This window comes from Tupaia chinensis, unplaced genomic scaffold (genome assembly GCF_000334495.1).
Source record: "Tupaia chinensis unplaced genomic scaffold, TupChi_1.0 Scaffold144806_1, whole genome shotgun sequence".
Lineage (NCBI taxonomy): Eukaryota > Metazoa > Chordata > Mammalia > Scandentia > Tupaiidae > Tupaia > Tupaia belangeri.
Genome location: NW_006204667.1, coordinates 954,073 through 961,910, shown reverse-complemented (window position 1 = coordinate 961,910; position 7,838 = coordinate 954,073). Strand labels below are relative to the sequence as shown.

Sequence of the window (7,838 nt, the reverse complement as noted above, 5' to 3'; positions counted from 1 at the left end):
TTAAGGCGCTGCATCATACCTGGCTGACTCCACAGTTTGAGTCAAAGTTGTGGTGACTTGCAAAACACGCTGGGCATGTGTGCATGTGTGCCCAAAATTCTGAGAGGAGACTGGAGAAAGGATTGTGGAGTGACCATCGTCCCGGGAGGATGATTTCTCACTTTCCTTCTCTCTGTCTCTCTCCCACAAGTGCATGTACCCTATCGCAAAAAACAAACAAACAAAATCCCAAAGAATTATTTTGTGTGTGCAGAATAAAATCATCATTGCTTCCCTTTATTTCTCAATCACAATCCTAGTATCTGCCACGTAATTATTTTTATTGCTTTGGGTAATGTGTTCGCCTGCTGAGTTTAACGTTTACTGATGGTTGTCATTTAATCATATGCAACTGGATTTTCTAATATGAGGAAATGAATCCTAAAGTCAGATTCTTTTTTGGGACCTTGGCTCTGACTCCATCAGAGCAGGCTGCTCGACACGACTGATGGAGTCTTAGTGAGATATTAATGTCTGGTTGAAAGACATGTAGCAGGAAGCTGAGAACAGCAGCTGTGGTTTGAAGCCCCAACACTCCACGACTGAATTATCTTTACTATTCTGAGTTGATTAGGCCGCTTGTCGAAACAAGCACTGCTCTATCACCAGGTACCCAGATAGCGACAGTAACTTTAGAACCCAGAATGTATTCCATTGTGAAGGGATCAAGTTGACTTCTCTTTGTGCATATGGGTCAAGAAGATCAGAAAAGCAGAGGTTTTATGCATATATATATATAAAGAAAATGGGATACCAGATTATATGGGCTCTTTTATCATGGATACAAATGGACAGCTATACACTAACTTAAGTTAAAGTAACTTCTAGAAAGCAGGACTATTGGCATTTGGTTGAAATTTGTTCTCAGTTAGATCAGGTCACCCAAGCTGGCAGAGCACAAAGCATTGAGTCACAGTCCAAAGAGTCAGGTCTGCCGTTGGCAGGGTTTCAGCCTTCAGCTGAGGTAGGGCTGCTTGGTGACAGGAGCAGCTGCACGGAAGTACAAAGCTTTGGCAGGGTGGGGCTGGCTTTGTCAATTAGAACTCAAGCCTGAAGCCCGGGAGCCTCCTGACAACAGTGAGACAGACAGATGATAGTCGGGGGAGCCGAAACAGTGAGGTCAAGTTGAACCGTGGCGTAGAATTCAAGTGTCCATGTGGACACAGCTCCAGACCACACAAGGAAAGGGTACTTGGAGAGACGGAGGTGAGCTGAACCGGAAGTCAGGAGCGAAAACTTGTCATCAGGATTCTTTAGATGCAAACATTAGAAAAGTGCTCTGGGTAATGCACGAGAACCAATGGAGTGGAAGGCAATTTGGGGGCGAAAAGGAATTTCATAGAATTGACAGAAACTGGAAGGAAGACCTGGTTTGGGAGAATTCAAATTGCCCCAGAGGTTGGGCAGTAGGATCCCACCACCGCTCTGTGCCAGGAACTGGGTGGTCAGCACACTGCCCTGGGGGTGGAGAGCCGCTCCAGCTGTTCATGGTTTTCAGGACCTTCTGCTCAGGATTCACACCGAGGGAGAGGGCATCTCACCGGCATTGTTTAGGTGCGACGTCTCTCATTGCTTCTCCCCCACCTTACACCAGGTCTGCAGGAAAAAATTCACCAAAAGGAAATCTGAAAAGGCACACAGATGGTGGACAGTCAACATACTTACATGTCTGGCAATGTCAAGAAAAATAGGGCCTGGGGACCAGCAGTTAGCATAAGGGTTATGTCGCTGGGCTCCCATGTAGTCGGACCGTGGTTTGAATCCTGAATCCAGTGGCTTAAACTCACGCTGGGCGCGTGTGCATGCATGCCCAAGATCCTGAGAGGAGAATGGAGGAGAAGGGATTGCAGTGTGGCCATCCCCCCTGGGGAGTGATTTCTCGCGTTGTGTCTCTGTCTCTTTGTCGTTCTGGCGAGCGCACGTGCCCTATAGCAAAAACCTCTCAAAAAAAAAAAAAAAAAAAAAGAAAAGAAAAAAAAGAAAAATAGGGCCTGGAGTAAATTCCAATAATATTTTGCCCCAGAATACAAGTCTGGTTCCAGATCTTGGACTCTTCACACTAGTGAACAGCTTCAGAGCCGATACTTTCGACTTTTGATTACTGCTCATGCTAGCTTGGGAAATGCAGGCTCCTAGGGGTCGGCCTTTTTATTTAGTGCTTACGAGATGTCCGACGCCGTGGTAAGTACACTGCAGACCTATCACTGCGTTTAGTCGTCATGATGCTAATACGATGTAGGCTTCCCGCCTCTTGTAACAGGTGAGCCGAGCTTTAGACAGAGCTTACTCAGAGAAGGACTACAGAAGGAAACTGAAAGGCGGTATGCGGTCTTCCCCTCCTATCCGCGATGAGTCTATTTTAAGACCCCAGCGGATGCCTGAGGCTAGGTATAGAACCAAAACACGGACTCTGTTTTTCCTCTATGGACATACCTACGATAAGGTTTAATTTATAAATTAGGTACAGCGAGAGAGTAACAATAACCAATAACAAAGTTATAACAATACATAATAAAAGGAGAATGTGGTCTCTCTTACACAGCTTACTGCACTGTACTTTTGCTTGTGCTGATGAAGGACAGACTGGGACAGTGCAATATTTCATCACTCTACTTCGAAGGGCTATAATTTAAAACTTATAAATCGTTTACTTCTGGAATGTTCCATTTACTTTGTTTTTGACCATGGCTTAATCAGGTAAGTGAAACTGCAGAAATAAAAACTGGGGATGAGGAGGGGCTATCATAATCCTAATTACAGCAGAAGCAGAATGAGAACTAAACGAAAGGGAGGATTTTTTTTTTTTTTTTTGTAAACTTTTATGGGGATCAGCAAGTGGTGTGGTGATTAAGGGACTGGACTCCCACATTGCTGACAGCAGTTCGAGTCCTGGATCTGGTTGCTTGAAAATCATGCTTGGCATGTGTGCTCAAAAATCTCTAGAGGAGAATGGAGAAGAAGAGATTGTGGTGTAGTCATCCCCCCCCCCGGGGCGGTGATTCCTCACTTTCCCTCTCACTGTCTCTCTCTCTGGCAAGTGCACGCACCCTAGAGTAAACACCTTTAGACCCTAATGATGTATTCCCTGTTCACTGTCCACAGGGCACATGAAGTCTGGACATTGGTTAGGTAAGTTTGGGCACCAGTACAATTCATTTTTAGTTTTAGTTTTGCTGTAGGGAGATGTGCTTGCTGGACACAGATGGTGGGAGTGCTGAGAAATCACCCCCCAGCAGGGATGGCCATACTTCAATCTCTTCGCTTCCATTCTTTTAGATTCTGGGCACATTTGCACATGCTCCCAGCATGTTTTTCAAGCTACTGGATCTGGCTTGCTATGTGGTATGGAAGTTAGGGCAGCTGGATCCCATGTGGGCATCCCCACATGGGATCCAGCTGCCTTAATTTCCATACCATCTGCTGGCCGAACACCACTACGGTTTTATCTAGCAAGATACAGTAATCCGGCAAGCCAAATCAGTGGGTAAGGGAAATGTAGTTGGAGGGCAAACCACAATAGCAGAACCTAGTCAGTGACTTAGATCTAGTCAGAACTGTGGGGAAAATGTCTACATTGGATACGGAGTTTGGGAAAGGCCACCGTTCCCAGTAGGAAAGGACACCAAAGGAGAAGCATTAGAGATGTGAGGATGTCAGGGTGGAGCATACTTGGAGTCTACCTGCACTCCGGCTCTGATGTAGCACACCATGCATCCACCCTCAGACAGAGAACAAGACTCCTTGGGGACGTGCTGACGAGATAGGGCCCTTCTCAGGTATGGCGTATGAGGTGGCTGGGCTCCTGAGTTCCAAACACGGAGATACAGCTATGGGCAGCCGAAGAAGACAAGGGGACGGAGAATGGAACAGGGACTAATCGTTACGGTCCTCTCTGAACTTTAGACTCCTGTGTTACCCAGAATGCAAGGTGTCTTTGAAATCATTACAAAAACACAGCGTTAGCTAGCGCTTCCATTTATCATGAAACAACATTCCTCTGATAGCCAAACTTGCTTAAAAGCTGCCAAAATTCAGGCCTGCTAATGGAAAAAAACAAAAATTAAATTGGTAGCTTGAGATTTTAGCCACTCTTTTTGGCAATATATTTCTATGCTTTTATGGTGTTTATACCTTTGCTCTATAGAGTGTTTTCTTTATTGAAGTTCTTTCTCTTCATAATGAATTCTTTTTTTCCCCCTGTGAGGTTTTAACAATTGTTGTCTGCAAGTTGTCTTCTCTTATTAACATCCTGTCTAACCTTCACTTTCACCTTCTTTTATTTATAGATGGCTAGACTCTCTATATAGAAAATACTCCTTTAAGGAGTATTTCAGCCCAAGGAGTGCCATGGGCTGAATTCTGTCTCTTCACAATTCATGTGTAGAAGCCCTAACTCCTAAAGTTCCGGGTAGGTGAAGGTGGGGCCTTTGGCAGGTAATTTGGTATACATGAGGTCACGGGGGTGGGGCCCTCTGTGAGGGATTAAGCTGAGAATCAGAGGGAGAGATCACACTCATTCTCTCTCCATGCCCACACACCAAGGAAAGGCCACGAGAGGACACCAGAAGAAGGTGCTGATCTGAAAGCCAAGAAGAGAGCCCTCACTCTGCTTTTGGATTTCCAGCCTCCAGAAACATGTGACAACATAGTTCTACTGGTTAAGCCAGCCAGTCTATGGTATTGTGATATGGTAGTCTTTTAAGACAAAGAGTCCTAAAAACAAGATTTTATTAGCAATTCCTGAAGATCATTATTATAAAATATAATATAGGCTCTCAGAAAAGTTTTGTGATTCTTCTACGTTAATTTGTGAACAATTATGATCAACCTTCTGAGGATGGTATAAACTGGGGTTTTGAACCATCTGAAGGGCAGTTTGGACCATCATTCACATCCCAGCCCCAGTGGCTTGAAAAACATGCACCACACATGTGTGTGTGCATGTCCCAAATCCCAACGGGGTGGAGAAGGGATTGTGGTGTGACCATGCCCTGTTGGGAGGTGGCAGGCACACATCCTCTGTCCCTGTAAATACCTGCGGTGAATTAAAAAAAAAAAAAAAAGACATATGTAAGTATAGTTTAGTGATGTCCAGGCCTTACCCTATGGTACCAGTAAATCACCAACCACGGCAAGTTTATCCCTACAGCTAGAATATTTAGAAGAAGATGAAATGTTTCATCTGTTTTTATTTTGAAACAGTTTATTAAATATCTTAATTTTCTGCTTAAAAAACCTTATTCCACTTCCTTCTCTGTTCCATTTGAAAACTTACTGGCCCCAGAGCAGGAAAAACAGCCTGCTTCACTTTCCACAAAGTCTACACACCATTCTCTCTCTCAAACAGTCTTTGTAGCACATAAAGAGAATGCTTTTGTCAAAAGAGAAATTTGATAAATGCAAGTTTCCACTGTACTGTAAAAGACTGCTGACGGCACAAACACATAGATTGATGGTATGATCGTAATGAGAAATATTAATAGGCTATAAACACCTGCAGAGAGGCAATCCCAGGAAATACGGGGTGACACAACAAATGAACTTGGTAATGAGCAGATGGGAAGGGGTGCTATCTCTGCTCCTTAGTTGACACATCTTTTATAAAACAAAGAGTTTTGGTTGAGATGCTATAGCTTGGCTTCTCCCTCCTCCATGGAAGCTATTGATATTTTCATATTGCCATTTTCCCCCCATATAATAGAGAGAGTTGTCTATTTCGTTGCTTCTTAGCTAGGTTATGCGTCAGTTTGTATCTGTAGGAACCTGTAGGCCAAATGTTAACAAAAAATTTTTAGTGAAGTATTAAAAGCTATAAACATTCATTCTAATCCACATCTAATTAAAGTGTGATTTGATCATACATTTATCTACTTGGCAATTTGTAAACATTTATCAACACTTAGAGGGCTTGGTGTTCTTTATCTAAACTGAGTTTTCTGGGGCAGACAGCATAGACTATTACAGTGTGTTGGGAGTTGAGGACAGTATTTACCATTTCCTGTACTACAGATATTTCTTCGCCATTTACTGAGATAGGGCCAGTTTTGTTTCTTGTCTAATATCGGATCCTGAGATAGATTAGACATTTTAGGAGAGAATCTAAGAAAATGATTCCCAAGTCTGAACATGCATAAATCCTGGTTACTTATTTTTAAAAGATTTTTTAAATTAAACTCTATTTACTTGTATATTTATTTATTTTAATTTGACCAGAGAGGGACAGAATGAGAGAAAGAAAGGGAAAGTAAGAAACCAAGCCGCCATGTCTGGGACTCGAACCATGGTCAGCCACGTGGGAATCCAGCACCCCCAACTACCAAGCTACCTGCCCACCTGATTCTGACTACTTCTGAGTCTCTTACAGGATGATGGTGTGGTTAAGGAGGAAGCAGTGCTCTTAAAACTGCTCTTTTAAGACGATCCTAGTGACTTCTTAATCTTCCCCTTTGGGGAAAGTGGAAAGCGAGAGAGAGAAAAAAAGATTGTTGTAGTACTAAAACTAAACAAACCAGCATCTTTCCATACTACCTACCCCTCTGAAGGTAACACATCAACCTTGTCATCAGTCTGTCAATGTTAGAAGGGGAAATGAGATAAAGCCTTATTTTAAAGTGCATTTGTTTCACTGGGGCCTTTACATTTTGAGAAAGAGACACTGAGAGAACAAGACACAGACATGCCATACCCCAGCGTCTTGAGTGAATCTAAAATATAAAAACGGTTAAAAATGAGTATTTTAAAACACAGCACCAGGCCATGATTTTTTTCCTCCATACAGATCTTACCACCTAACTTTAGGAAGGACTTTGGACATAAGTAACATTAAGAATAACCATTAAACAAAAATGATAGTTTCAGAGTCTGCCACCGTGCTTCAGGGTGGATCCATTTCCATAGAAGTCTTCCAAAAGGCCTATGTCCATCCCAGTTAACCCGCTACAAGAGGGAGACAGGAAGGGATATAATCTGCTCTTTTTGTGCGGAAAGTGGCGTCAGAAAGCACCGATTCTGGTTTGCCTGCTACAGCTTGACGACTTGAGTCATGTTTGGCCTTCTGGAACTTCAGGAGATTCTTTTGAAAAACTAAGATAACAGCTACGTTATACAGCGCAGAGGATTACCTGAGCTCACAAACTGAGTTTTCCATAGCCAGCAAATGAGATGCAAACGCGAGCCACAATTTATATTTCTAAGCAGTAGAATCCCTGATATAGCACTGACGCTACAAAGAAGTGGGAGGAAAGGTCAACCCAATGATGTCATTCTTTCAGAACAGGCCTTCGGATTCTTTTGACACCTGGAGGGCCGTGCCCGGCACAATGGCGCCCTTAAAGCTCTTTTGCTCGCTCAGTTCTTGGTAGATCTCTAAATCCACGGGTGCGTTTTCTTCCAGTTCCCTCCGGAGACCTTGCTAAACCTCTCCTCCTCCACCCACGGCCTCACACACAGAACACGTTCGTATCCACAATCGCTCGAGCGAAGGAGCGGAGGGGAGTGGCTTGGCCCCCCCCCCAGCCAATGAGCGCGCGGCCCCTCTTCCGGTCGATGATCCGACCAATCCGAGCAGTCGGTGCAATCTTCGGCTCTGCTCGGCTCTTTTCGCTGATGCGGGCAGCTTGGGGGCCACCGCCGCCGCGGCTAGAGAGACGCTTTCCTTTTTTTATTTTTTTTCCATGTGTTCACTTCCGGGTCCGGCGCCGATCCGGATGCCCGAGGCAGAAGGATGTTTGACCTCCGGATAAGTGAGGCGCCGCTGTGCATTCATTCCCGGCTGCATCGGTGGCGACAGCAGCGTCCCG

At 44.3% G+C, this 7,838-nt stretch overlaps 1 protein-coding gene and 1 long non-coding RNA gene across 2 annotated transcripts in view; one reads left to right on the top strand and one right to left on the bottom strand.

Annotated features, from left to right (window-relative positions):
- Positions 1–219: 219 nt before the first annotated feature.
- Positions 220–7,232, bottom strand: LOC106733758 (uncharacterized). Its single transcript, XR_001369669.2, has 2 exons — positions 7,161–7,232; positions 220–1,664 (listed from the first exon to the last, which is right to left on the bottom strand). It is a non-coding gene; the product is annotated as an uncharacterized LOC106733758 (long non-coding RNA).
- Positions 7,233–7,322: 90 nt separating this feature from the next.
- CSNK1G3 (casein kinase 1 gamma 3) overlaps positions 7,323–7,838 on the top strand; it is a 151,809-nt gene continuing 151,293 nt past the window's right edge. The window contains exon 1 of the mRNA XM_006167465.3: positions 7,323–7,416. The gene's annotated coding sequence lies outside the window, so the exon portion shown is untranslated. The remainder of the gene's footprint in view (positions 7,417–7,838) is intronic.